A 14,346-nucleotide genomic window follows, 5' to 3' on the forward strand; every position below is an offset into this window, starting at 1 on the left:
AACTGCACCCTGATCTCTCTCTCAGAGATAATCCTCAGTCTTCTTTACTGTGGGTATGTAGAGCTCATATAAATACGCTCTTGCCTGCTGCCAGAGCAAATTTTGAGTCGTGGTCCCAGGGAGCACAGAGTCTTCTGCTTGTACCCAAAGCATTGCAGCAGTCTCTGTCTAGGCAGCTCCTGACCATCAGAGAGGTTCCAATTGCCATCCCACACTGAGATTTTTATGCTGGCCCTGGCTGGGAGTCCCTGGTCTTTCTCTGTCTAAGAGTTCTGGGCTTGCAAGCACTCTCTCAGTTGAGGGTGTGGGTCACGCGTGTCTCAGGAACTGATAGAAGGGTGCATGTCCGAGAGAATGAGCCTGGCCCTTCACGCACCTCTCTCAGGAGAGTGTGTGGGGTGCACGCGTGTCTCATGCTCTGATAGTATGGCACGTGTCTAAGCAATGGACTGGGCCTTTGCACACTTTTCTCAGGGGATGGTAAGGGGTGAAGGTGTCTCAGGCTCTGTTAGCAAGTCTCATTGCTCTGCTGCTTGGTGAGGCTCCAAGCCCCTAACAGGAGCTGAACCCCACATGATCATGGGTGTGCTGTTGGCTCAGGGACCAAACATCGTTTTTCCAACACACTCTCTTTGGCTCAGCACCAGGGAATCCGTACTGGGTGTGGGGAATTAAGCCCCTGTCCTTAGCTGCCATGATTCACACAATTTGCCTTCAATATTTGCACTTTTTGAATGCTTTCAACCAGAGTCCAAGTTAATGCTGGTCCCCAGACTCAGAACGCTCTTGTATTGGGTTATTACTTTCCAATTGGTGGCCTTGCATGGGTCCCTTGAACTTTTGTTTCTTTAAATAACAGTCCAACGTTCTCACTCCACTTTTCCTGCCCACTAATGACTCCTGCACTGGCAGAGATCCAGAGATATATCATTCTGATCTCAGGCTGTTTTCATGGGTAATCAGAATTCTTTGGTAGGAAATCACTTCACTTTGGAGTACAGGTTGAAATGGAATCTCCTCTTACTTGCCCATCATCTTGTCTCCTCTCACATGACACTTATAATAAAATTTCAAGTGATAGGAGTTTGGCATTATATGGATAGCCAATCAATTACATGTGCATTGAAAACTCACATTCCATCACTTTCAGCCACAATTCCTGCAAAGAATGTCTCATTTTGTCCTGTTTTATAAACACGTATTCCCACCAACATGAATACAAAGACAGACAAAAGTTTAAGTGAGATAGTGAGATGTTAGTAGTCTCTGGGAACTCCAGGCTTGTCATCAGCCATGAACACAACTGGAAGATGACTACATCAACTGTGACTTGGTGGAAATTGACCTGAAGCCTACAGACCAAACTCTACAGCAAAAGAGAAAAGAAGTCAAAGAGACTATGGGAGAAAATTGGAGACATGGCTTAGGGAGAAGTAGGCAGTGGTGCTTCATACGGCAGTAAGCCAATGCAAAAGCAAAGGCACAGGAGAGATGAGAACACTGGGAACCCACAGGAAGCATGTTTCCCAATGCCACTTGCTCTAACCAGCAGCTTATCTGAATGGTACAAGTCCTTGCCAACAAAGGGTGATGAGTCTGGAGTTTTCAGCTCATCAGTCTTGGCAGATATCGAGTTGAGAGAATACTGTGTTTCTCCTGGAGAGGACACCAACAAACAACCAGGTGCAAACAGCCTGGAAATCATGAAAAGAGACAGTACCAGCAGACACAGAAGGAAGATGGTGGTTTCTGGCAGTGTATCTGTGAGAGGCACAGATGGAGATGATCATCATGGAGATGATTTGATGGGGGCAAAAGTAATTTGGGGCTCTAGCACAAACAGCATAAAGACCGAACTACTGGCAAAGACAGGATGGTGAGGACATTAGCTCCTCACGTAAAAAACGAAGTCCAAACCATGGAACACTGTGGAGACTGTCTTCCTCAGTCCAAGTTGCTTAGCCAAAGGAGAACATACTCTCCAGTAAGGGACTAGAAGAAAGTCCTTCTACCATGCTCTCTTTAAAACACAGCATTCTGCAGACATTTGTCTGTTGAGTTGGTTGAAAGTCTTCTTTCTTTGGCAAACTAGTGCACACCAAACTAAACCACACCATATTCAGCACAGAACACTAAAATGGCATGCAAGGAGAGACCCTGCAGATGACTGTCTTAATGTCAGGAGACAGCCACAACAGAACAACAGAGTGTATGCACTCCACAAACACCCGAGACTTCCTCAATGGGCAGAGCTTGGACACCCCATGATCTCTTCTTCCTAAAGACATTACCGTAAGGGTAGAAAACAGAATTGGCTTTGTGAATAGGGAGAAGAAGACAGAGACCTGGATCCAATGCAAAGATGGAAGACTCATTTGATGCTGAGGAAAAGAATTAGAAATGATCATAGCCAGGCAATCAAAGTTAAACCTTTAAATGTAACAAGCCCGATAAGGATTGAAAGCAATATCCAGAATAATCACTGTACATAGAAAAAGACAGAAGACATCAGGGTGTCTCCTACCACAGAGATAAAAGTGATAAAAAAATAAAATCTAGGGTCTCTGATAATAAGAAGGGTAGCAGACTGGTTGCATGGCCAAGAAGCTGGCAGAGGCAGAGGTTACAATTAGTGATGTGGTAGAAAAATACTGGAGAATAATGGAGGTAAGTGAAAGAGAGAAGGAAGAATGATGGAACATGACAATAAGCTTATGGAAATCATCAACTCCTAGGGGAAAAAAAAAAAAGGTGCCTATTCTTGCACACCTAGGAGTGAAAGAATAAAGAAGACCAAATATTTCTTTGAGAAATCAGAGCTGAAAATGTCTCTGATCTTGGAGTAGAAACAGAGCTCCATATTAAGAGGCACTGAGTACTCCCATCACCATCAACAGATTCAGAGCAATACAATAAAGTGGCATCCACCCTGCAAAAGATAGCAAGGGAGTTATTCTCGTAATGCAAAAAATGTGTGCGAGAGTAGTTTGTCCATAGCCAAGTCACTGACTTCAAGGCGACCAGTTATACCAGCTCTCAAAGCAGGTCGGATAGAACAATCAACATCAGCCCAAGCCAAAATGCGTATCCCCTGCATTTCTGAACAATGACAGAGCAGTGATTCTGTCTAGAACTCTGAGGTATGAAGAAGACAAAGATTGGGTCCTGGGGTGTGTCCATCAGTTCAGAAACGGCCTTCAGCTCAGCTTATGATACCAGGGTCATGGCCTTGTCTCTGGTCTCAAGTTCCCTGTTCAAGGGCAACTCTGATTCCCCACCACATCTCCACCCGAGAGTGTGATCTTTCTGTTTTTCTCTCAAGTACGTTCATGAATATTGTTGGACATAAATAAATTTTTAAAGGTTTACAATGATTTACTAGGGCCAAAATATTGTTTATTTAATTTGGACCCTTGTCCCTATGGAATGCAGGCAGGTACAGAGCACCTCCCAACATCTTAAAGTGCCAGGCCTTCACTCTGTGCTCCCTTGTCCATTCTCCTGTTCTTTATCTTCCTGTACCTCTGCACTAACCTGTATCACCCACTGTCTGTCCCAGTATAGTGGCCCTTGTTGTCACATTGTTCAACCTTTCCTGGTTCCATGAGAACATGCCCATCTTGCAAGAAGCACCGTTTGGTTATTACCTGAAACCATTTTGGGGATGGTAATGAGAAGGTTAAGGCAAGCTTGTGCTGCCATATCTCAATTCAGTTCTGCAGAGGGTAGCTACCCCACCCTGTGGGCATGCTCAAGGTTCTGCAACATTTGAGTCCTCTTCCATTTGTCTTTTATAGATACACGTTTTTATCTTGATATGAGCAAGAGTCTCATTCAGATGGCTTCCCTTGTGCTATAGGTCTCCTCCAACATGCTTCATGCTTGCTCCTGTGGACTCCAAGTAAATGAGTCCATCCTGGGACTCAGGTTCTAGGGCGTAGAGTCTGACTTTGGTGCTTGGTCAGTTTTGAAGATTGGGAGGCCCTATATCATGATTTCTTGAGATGCTAGAGGAACTCATATCCTTGCTGTTGTAGACTCCAGACATAACTTTGGCAGGGTTGCGGGTGTTCCCTATGAGATTTCCTTGGGTGGCACTTTTCCTGGTCAGAAGCGCCCTGATTGGGAGGGAGGACCATAAACATATGCAGGACATGGAGTTCATTCCCTGTCTCCTTTTTGAGACCTGTTTCTTTCTTGGCCTTTCGTGGTAAGATGGATTGGGGGATACTTGTCTTACTCCGGAGTCCAGATGGCTTTTGTAACTGTCACGACAATAGACTATAAAATAGGCCATGGATAATGCTACACTGACTCGCTTCTCAAACTGACTTGGTGAGAGACCCAGGCGGCTACAGTATTAGGTGGAGCTGTGGATCCTCTTGGACCACTCATGTCTATGAGTTAATTTCCACTTCCCCTTTCTAGACAAATAGAAAAGAAAATGATGTACAGCATACTTTTTTTTTAGGCCAACATTTCTCCAGAGATGGCAAGGTTTTCCTATTTCCACTGTAATTTCTAGAGATCTCAATAAACTGTGAGGCCCTGGGTATCATCAGCTCTCTGTGATGTTTGTCATCCTGTGGATAACAGAGTCCTTGCTCAGCATCTTTTACCTATGGGTCAGTAATGACTACGGGACAGGAAGTCCCTTTTCAAGGATAAATGTTAGAATATGTATGTATTATGCTGTCTGTGTCCTCATCTCCTCGTGTTAAGAAACACTATTCATAAGGGATTAGGGCTCTGTCTACCTGGCTTTACCTTGGACAGCTTTTCAAATGCTTCAAGAAGATTGACATTCTGCATGATAACTAACCCTTAAGGAAGAGCCCATGAGAACACTCCTTGTCATCTTAGTTAACTCTACCTGCTGTGGTAATGGGTATAGCCATGTTGACTACTTCTCATTAATAAGAGGAAAATGAACGGCTTATATGGATGGCCTGCAAGTCCCAATAGATGAGAACTGTGGATTGAGTTGCATTGCCCTCACAAGGACTATTGGATAAAGAAGGTGCTGTCCACATTGGCAACAGAGTATTCCTCAGCCATCAGAGAGGATGAACCCCTGGTACTGGCATTGACATGAATGTCACAGGATGCCAAATGAAAAAGGCAAGGATACAAAGGGAATTATAAATATGGCTTTTCTCATATGTGCCCCAGGATGAATACCATGGGCCTTAGTAGAAAGAAGGAGAAATGGAAGGGGTAGAAGTAACAGAAGGAGACAAACCAGAAGTGACTCAGTACTCTGGGTTACAGAAAAGAAAGACATGCAGGAAATGAGGGAACTGGCTAATGGGTGTTGAGGAGTTGTGGAACATCTTAGAGTTTTAGGATGAACTCTAGGTCATATACGGAACTAAAGCATCCGTGAATACTTGTCAAAATCGAATGATGGTTGATAGGCCTATTTCCTCAACAGAACAAAAAATTAAAATAAAAACAAACTGGCCCTTTCAAAATCAGGTAAAGATAGACAGAGAAAACAAAAAAAAAACATATATATATATTATCTTTACTTATGAAAATGGCATGGAATTTGTTTCCTATAATGTCCTTATCTGTATTGGGTCTTCATACTTACAAATTACAGTCTACCCGCCTCCTCCATTTGTGGATTTGATGAGAAGAAACGACATTGCCTTCATCAAATGTCTAGAAATGTTGACCAGAAAAATGATTTGGATCTGACCTTCTGTGTGTTGGGAGGTGTTGGATTACTGCTTCAAACGCTTTAGTCACTACTAGAGAGCTAAGGTTTTGTAGGGTTCCTGACTTAATATGTGTTCCTGATTTGATATGTGTCTTGGAATTTAGCCTTTTTCTCAGTGTTGGAATTTTATCCTTTTTCTCAGTGTTGGATTTGCTGGAATAATTGTGTAGATGTGTCATTTCGGATATTTTTTTTTCCTTTCTATCAGTTGTCATATGATCTCATAATTTCATCTGTTTGCTAGTCGCCCTGTTTAATCCAGGTAATGGCTATTCCCATTTCTTAAAGTTTTCAAAACTGACAATTGAGTTCTCCAGATTTTTTTCTATTGTTTTGTTTGTATTTCTTTTATTCCAATGATCATATATATTATCTCTCTTTTTCTGTTCACTTTGGATTCCATTTCATCTTTTTCTAGTTCCTTATGCCATCGGTTAGGTTGCTTTTATTCGGTGCTTTGAATTTTTTGAAATAAACGCATTTAGCCCTATATTCTTTCCCCAAAGAATGTTTTGGCATCATCACATAAATTTCTTTACTTTCCTTTGTTGAAAGTACTTTATGACTTTCCTTTTGATTGTCCTTCTTTGAGCCATTGATAGTTTGGGAGTGTTTGTGTTTTCCACCTAATAGTGTGTGGCTGTGTTTCCCATTCATAAGTGATTTCTTTCTTTTTTCATAACTTTGTAGTCATAAGTATGCAGGAAAGGATATGAATTCTCTTCTATTAATTATTACTGGGTTTTTACTTCTGCACAGGATCTGATAGACAATGTTAGGTCTGCTCTTGGGAAGAACTTCTTTTATGGTTCTCCGAGACACAATCATTTTTTTTTTTAATTTTTTATTTTTTATAAACATATATTTTTATCCCCAGGGGTACAGGTCTGTGAATCACCAGGTTTACACACTTCACAGCACTCCGAGACACAATCTTATGCATGTTTCTCCTATGCTCAGGTGGTCTAGAGAGCCCATGATGACGTCTGTTATTCCTTCCCACCTATCCCTCTGCATGATTTGTCCTGTGCTAAAAAGTGGATATCATCGTTCTCAAAATATTGGATTGTGGTCCCCAACTCCCTTCTGTTCTGTTAATATGCTTCCAACATTTAGATACAACCAAGTTGGTGGTGTATATGTTGGCAATTCTTCCAAGTTTCTGAAGTTTTGATGCTCAATCAAGACAAAACACCTTCTGGTAATATTTTGTCTCTTGAAGGCATAAAATTTCTCTATCTGCCATAGGCACCAATGGATTGGTTCTCTTATTTTTGCCAATTGTACTACCTATGTTTTCCCAAATCCATAACTTCCAAGCTATTGTATCTTTACAGTCGAAGGATATCCTATGGCTAATATAAGGTCGAGCTGGTTTTGTTTTGTTTGTTCGTCTGTTTGTTGTTTTCTTGTTGGACTTTTTTGCTTTTTTTTTTTTTTTTTCAATTTTCATCCTTCCAACAACGTGTTTATGGGAATAGGAGTATTTAGTCCTGAATACTTCAACTAATTATTGATGGGTACAGACTTAACTTTCTCATTTTCGTTGTTTTTTTTGTCTTGGATTCTCAGTGCCTTTCCCATTTATGGTATTTTCCTTTGGGTTTGCTTACTTCCGTGCGATTCCTCCCATCTTCCCCATCTTTTGTGTGTCTTATTTGTGTGTGTATGTGTGTGTGTGTATGTTGTCTGTGTGTTTCACATAACATTTATAATGAAATATCAAGTAGTTAGATTTCTTTCCTTTATGGATAGCAATTCAATTTGATATGCCTTGAAAACTCACATTCCATCACTTTCAGCCACATTTCCTGCAAGGAATGTCCCATTAAGTCCTCTTTTATAAACACATATTCTCACTAACTTGCCTTCAAAAAAACACCAAATTTTAAGAGCCTGGTTAGAGTAGTATTGTTTGTCCCCTTTTCCCTTGCATATTCACATGCTTCTTGACTAACATGAGAGAGGAAAATCGTATGTTATTTGTCTTTCTGAGATTGATAGATGTGACATAGCCCTATGCTTTCCACAATTATGCTCCATGAGGCAAGTGGAAAGAATTCATTCTTGCTTATGGCTGGGCAAGAGTCCTTGGTGCTTTTGGAGGACAGTGAGATGTTAGTAATGTCTGGGAACTCCAGGCTTGTCTTTAGCCAGCAACACAACTAAAAGATTACTATATCAAGTGCAACATGGAGGAAGAGGACCTGAAGGCTACAAAGTAAATGCCACAGCAAAAGATAAAAGAAGTCACAGAGACTTTGGGAGAAGACTAGAGACATGGTTAGGGGAGACAGGGTATCGGTGCTTCAGAGGGCAGTGATATAATCCAAGGAAAGAAGGCACTGGAGAGTGCACACTGGGAACCCAAAAGGAGCATGCATCCTTATGCCAGTGGTTTCGACCAGCAGAAAGTCTGAATGGCACGAGTTTTTGCTAACAAATGGTCTTGAGTGCGGAGTATTTAGATCATTAGAATTGGAAGACATCGACTCTAGAGAACACTGTGTTTATCATGGAGAGTACCTCAGCAAGCAACCATGTGCAGACAGCCTGGAAACCATGATAAGAAACAATCAGAGGAGACACAGTGGGAAGAGGGTGGGTTCTGGCAGGGTATCCGTGAAGCAGTGTTTATGGAGATGACTCGATGGGAGTACACGAAATTTTGGGCTCTCGTACCAGCAGCATGAAATGGAGGTACTGGCCAAAGACAGGATGGTGATGACATTAGCTGCCGAAACTGCAAACATGAAGTCCTGACCATGAAAAACAGGGGGTACTGCCGTCCTCAGACCACGTAGCTTTTTCCCAGAATAGAATCTCCCATAGGGGGCTAGAAGAAAGCCCTGCCCACATGATTTCTCCTGACCACAGCATTCTATAGGTCTTCATTCTATTGTTTGGGTTGAAAGTCTCATATCACTGACACACCAGAGCCCACGATGCTAAACCTCACCATATTCATCCATACACCAAACACTCCAAATGACAGGCAAGTAGAGCCTCTTCAGATAACTGGTTTCAAGGATTGGGGACAGCCACAAAACAACAGCAGAGGGCATGCATGCTACACAAATCTGAGACTGCCACAAGGGCCAGACCTTGGGCACTCCATGATCTCGTCATCTTAAAGAATTTACTCTCAGGGTAGAAAACAGAAAGGACTTTTTGAATAAAGAGAATAAGACAGATGCCTAGATCCAATGCAAAGATGGAAGAATCATTTGACAACAAGGAAAAAGTACAAGAAATGATCCTGTCTAGGCAATCAAAGTGAAACGTCTACATGGAACACACCCGGATATGCAGCCAGCATACTCACTGTACATCAGAAAAACACGGAAGACATCAGGGAGTCTCGAACCACAGAGATAAAAGTGATTTAAATAATAAAATGAGGAGTCCCTGATGAAAAGTTTGGAAACAAACGGGATACAAAGGCCAGGAAGGTGGCAGAAGCAGAGGATCAAATTGGTAATCTAGAAGACAAATACTGGAAAATACAGAAGCAAATACAGAGAGAGAAAAATGAATGGTGGAACTTGACTATGAGCTTAGGGAAGACATCAACTCCTCAGAAGGGAAAGAGGTGCCTAATTTAAGAGAACTAAGATTGAGAGAGTAAAAGGAGTGCTGAACATGTCTTTGAGAAATCAGAGCTGAAAATGTCCCTCATCTGGGAGCAGAAACAGAGATCCAGATTCAGAGACACAGAGTGTCCCATCTCTGTCAACGGAAGCAGTGCATCACAAGACATAGTGTCATTCCCCCTGCAAAATATAGCAAGGGAGGTATTCTCTTAACCGAAATATGCTCGGGAGAATAGTTTGTCCATAGCCATGTCACGGTCTTCAAGAAGACAAGATATACCCATTCTTGAATGTGGTTGGATAGAGCATGCAACACCAGCCCAAGGGAAAATATGTATCCCCTGCATTTCTATACTATGACAGAGCACTGGTTCTAGTCTAGAAATAGGATGTATGAAGAAGACAAAGATTGGGTCCTGTGGTGTGTCCATCAGTACAGAGGCCGCCTTCAGCTCAACTCATGAGCCCAGGATTATGGAATCGACTCTGGTCTCAGGTTCCCTGCTCTGGGGCAAGTCAGCTTCACCCTCTCCAGCTCCATCCCCTATTGTGATCTCCCTGTCTGTCGGTCGGATACATGCATGCCGATATTTTGGCAAAAAACAAAAACAAATAAACAAACAAAAAACAGTGTACAAGTATTGACTGGGGCCAGGGGATGGTTTATTTAATTTGGATTTAGGTCCCTAAAGAATGAAGCCAGGTACAGAGCAACCCCCACCATCCTGAAATGCCAGACCGTCACTCTGAGCCCCCCTGTTCATTCTGTTATTCTTTGTCCTCCTGTATCTCCTCACCAACCTGTAGCATTTGCTGTCTGTCTCGCTCTAGTGTCCCTTTGTTTTCACATTGTTCATCCTCTCCTGGTTCCATTAGAACATGCCCATTTTCCGAAAGAGGCACTGTTTGTTTATCGCATGAACTATTTGGGGGATGGTCATGAGAGGGTTAAGGCAGGCTTGTGCTGCCACATCTCCATTCAATTACCCAGAGGGCAGATGCACCAACCTGTGGGAATGCTCAAGGTTCTGCAACATTCAAATTCTCATCCTTGCTTCCTTTTGGAGATACATGTTGTCATCCTGAAATGTGCACGAAAGTATTTCAAATGATTTCACTTGGGTTATGGTTCTCTTCCAACAAGCTCTGTGCTTGCTCCTGTGGACTCCAAGTATATGAGTCAGAACTGGGCCTCAGGTTATCGGGTGTAGGGTCTGCCCTTGTGCTTGGTCACTTTTGAAGATTGGGAGACCGTTTTGGCACGGTGTCTGGAGACACTAGATTTACTCGTTTCCTCACTGTTGAAGACTCCAGACGTGTCTTTGGCATGGTTTTGGGTGTTCCCTGGGAATTTTACTTGATGGCACTTTTCCGGGTCAGAAGCTCCCTGATTGAGTGGGAGGACCATAGACATGTGCGGGGCTTGGAGTTCCACCCCTGAGTCATTGATTGACGACTGAATCTTTCTTGTCCTACCATGGGTAAGATGGAATGGTGGATTCTTGCCTTTCTCCAGTGTCCAGAGGCTCGCGGTGATAGTCATGACCAAAGACTACGAATTAGACCATGGAAAACATGACACTGATTTACTTCACAACTGCCTTCGTGAGAGATCCAGGCAGATCCTGTGGTCTGGGAGGGCTTGGGATCCTCTAAGCCCACCCATGACCACTCGATCCTAGTATAGTGATCATGGGTGGGTTGAAAAGGAGTGGTTGCTTTGAGTTTAAACCTTGGTGACATCACAGAAGTTGGATTCACTGAAACAGCAGTACCTCTCTCATGACATTTGAGTCCTATGGCTTTAGGGACTAAGACCCGGGAAGGACAGAAAAAGAGCCCTCTTAGATTAGTCCAGAACTTAGGTTGTCTTGTGTGTTAGTTTCCCACGTCCCCTTTGTATACAAAGAAATGAGAAATGATGTTAGGTGTAGCATCATTTAGACTAACATTTCTCCAGAGATGGCAAAGTTTTGCTATTTCCATGGAATTTCTAGAGATCTCAAGAAACAGTGAGGCATCTTGGGTATTATCAGCTCTCAGAGGTATGTCATCATGTGGGTGATAGTCCTTTCCCAGCATCTTTTCCTTATGGGTCAGAAAAGACTGACCCATACAAAAAGTCCCTTCTCTATCATTTTACTGGTCAACATTTCTAGACATTTAAGGAAGACAATGTCGTGTCTTCTCATTGATTCCAGAAATGGAGGACTCAGTTAGACTCTAATTTCATGTCATTTTAATAAGTATAGATAATAAAATATAATTATTTCCTTTTCGCTGTAGGTCTTCAACTGCTTTAATGGCCAGTTTTGTTGTTGTTGTTGTTTATTTGTTTGTTTGTTTTTTTAGAATTGTTGATTTATTTTATTGTACATCCAAAACTGATATAACACTGTATATCAATTATATTTAAATAAAAACAACAAAAATAAAATGGGAAGGTATACTAGAATTTTTGGTACACAGATTTTATTTTTATTTAAGTTACCAGTTTATTGTTTACTTTCTATTTTTTTTAATTTCTTTTCAGTGTGGCGGTATTTATTGTTTTTGCACTACACAAAGTGCTCGATGCAATCCATGCCCTCTCTAATACCCACCAGCTAGTATTCACAATTACCCATCCCACACCCATTCAAAACCCTCAGATTGGTTTTCAGAGTACATAGTCTCTCATGGTTCACTTTCCCTTCCAATTTACCCCAATTCCCTTCTCCCCTACATCCTCCCTTGTTCTCCATGTTATTGGTGATGCTCCACAAATAAGTGAAACCATATATAATTGACTCTCTCTGCTTGATTGTCTCCAGCATAATCTCTTCCTGTCCTGTCCATGGTATTTTGATAGTTGTGTATTCATCCTTTCTGATGGAGGCATAATACTCCACAGTCCATATGGACCACATCTTCCTTATCCATTTGTCCATCTTGTTTCTTTCCACAGTTTGTCAACCGTGGCCATTGCTGCTATAAACATTGTGGTACAAACGGGCCTTCTTTTCACTACATCTGTGCCATTGCGGTAAATACCAAATAGTGTAATGGCAGGGTAATAGGGATGCTCATTTTTAATTTCTTAAGGAATCTCCACACTGTTTTCCAAACTGGCTGCACCAACTTGTATTGCCACCAACAGTGTAAGAGGGTTCCCCTTTCTCCACATTCTCTCCAACACATGTTTGTCCTGTGTTGCTAATTTGGGCCATTATAATTGGTTTAAGATGGTATCTCAATGTGGTTTTCCTTTGAATCCCCCTGAGGGCTAGTGATGATGAACATTTTTTCATGTGTCCGATAGTCATTTGTAGGTCTTCTTTGGAGAAGTGTCTGTTCATATATTCTACCCATTTTTTACATGATTGTCTGCTTTGTATATGTAGAGTTTGAGGAGTTTTTTATAGATCCTGGATATCAACCTTTTATCTGTATTCTCATTTGCAAATAGCTTCTCCCATTCCGTGGGTTGCCTCTTTGTTTGTTGACTGTTTCTTTTGCTGTGCAGAAGATTTTAATTTTGATGAAGTCACAAAAGTTCATGTTTACTTTTGTTTCCTTTGCCTTTGGAGACATATCTTGAAGAAGTTGCTGTGGCTGATATCGAAGAGATTACTGCCTATGTTTTCCTCTAGGATATGATGGATTCCTGTCTCACGTTGAGGTCTTTTATCCGTTTTGAGCTTGCTTCTGTGTAAAGAATGGTCGAGTTTTATTCTTCTACAAATGGATGTCCAGTTTTCCCAGCACCATTTATTTATTAAAAAGACTGTCTTTTTTCCACTGTAGTTTTTTTCCTGTTTTGACGAAGATTATTTGCCCATAGAGTTGAGGGTCCATACATGGGTTATCCTCTTTATTCCATTCATCTATGTGTCCGTTTTTATGCCAGGACAATGCTGTTTTAGTGATCACAACTTTGTAGTAAATCTTGAGATAAGGTAGGCAATGTCCCAGTTTTATGTTTTTTTTTTTCAACATTTCTTTAGAAATTCTGGGTCTCTTCTGATTCTATACAAATTTTAGGATTATTTGCTCCAGCTCCTTGAAAAATACCGGTGGAATTTTGATAGGAATGGCATTAAAACGATAGATTGCTCTAGGCAGTATAGACATTTTGACAATGTTTTTTCTTCCAATGCGAGATCATGGAATGATCTTCCTTTTTTGTGCATGTCTTCTTCAATTTCTTTAATGTGTTTTCTGTAGTTCCTCAAGTACAGCTCCTTTACCTTTTCAGTTAGGTTTATTCCCAGATATCTTATAGTTCTTGTTACTTTAGTAAATGGAATTGATTCTCTAATTTTCCTTTATTCATTTTCCTTGTTAGTGTATAGAAAGCCACTGATTTCCATATATGACTTTGTGTCCTGCCATGTAGCTAAATTGTTGTATGAGTTCTAGACATTTGGGGATAGAGTCTTTGGGGTTTTCCATATAAAGAATCATGTCATCTGCAAAACGAGAAAGTTTGACTTCTTCATTGCCAATTTAAATACCTTTTATTTCTCTTTGTCTGATATCGAAAGATAAAAAGGGGGAAAGAGCCAGCAGAGTCTACCGATTGGAAAGTAATGCCCCAATACAAGAGTTCCCTGTGTCTTGGGACCATCATTAACTTGGACTCATGTTGAAAGCACTCAAAAACAGCAAAGGATCACGGGGTTAAACTGTGACAATTGAGGCAGCTAAGGACAGGGGCTTATGACCCGGAACAAGTTTAGAAATTTCTGGTGCTGAGCTAAAGAGAGTGTGGCATATTAACCAGCTCTTTGTTCCTGATCCACCAGTGCACCTGAGGTGTGTTGTGTCCAGTTTCTTTAAGGGGTGGGAGCCACACCATACAGCAAATTGCCGAGCCTTGCCTGAGACACGTGCACCCCTCACCTTCCCCTGCCTGAAGGCCCAGCTTGGTGCTCTTAAACCCTTGACATTCTATCAGTGCCTGAGAGGCGCCTGTGACCTACACCCTCCCCTATGAAAGGTGTCCCATGCCTAACACTCTTAGACCCAGAAAGACCAGGTGCTCCA

Source organism: Mustela nivalis (genome assembly GCF_964662115.1).
Source record: "Mustela nivalis genome assembly, chromosome: Y".
In the NCBI taxonomy this organism is placed as follows: Eukaryota; Metazoa; Chordata; class Mammalia; order Carnivora; family Mustelidae; genus Mustela; species Mustela nivalis.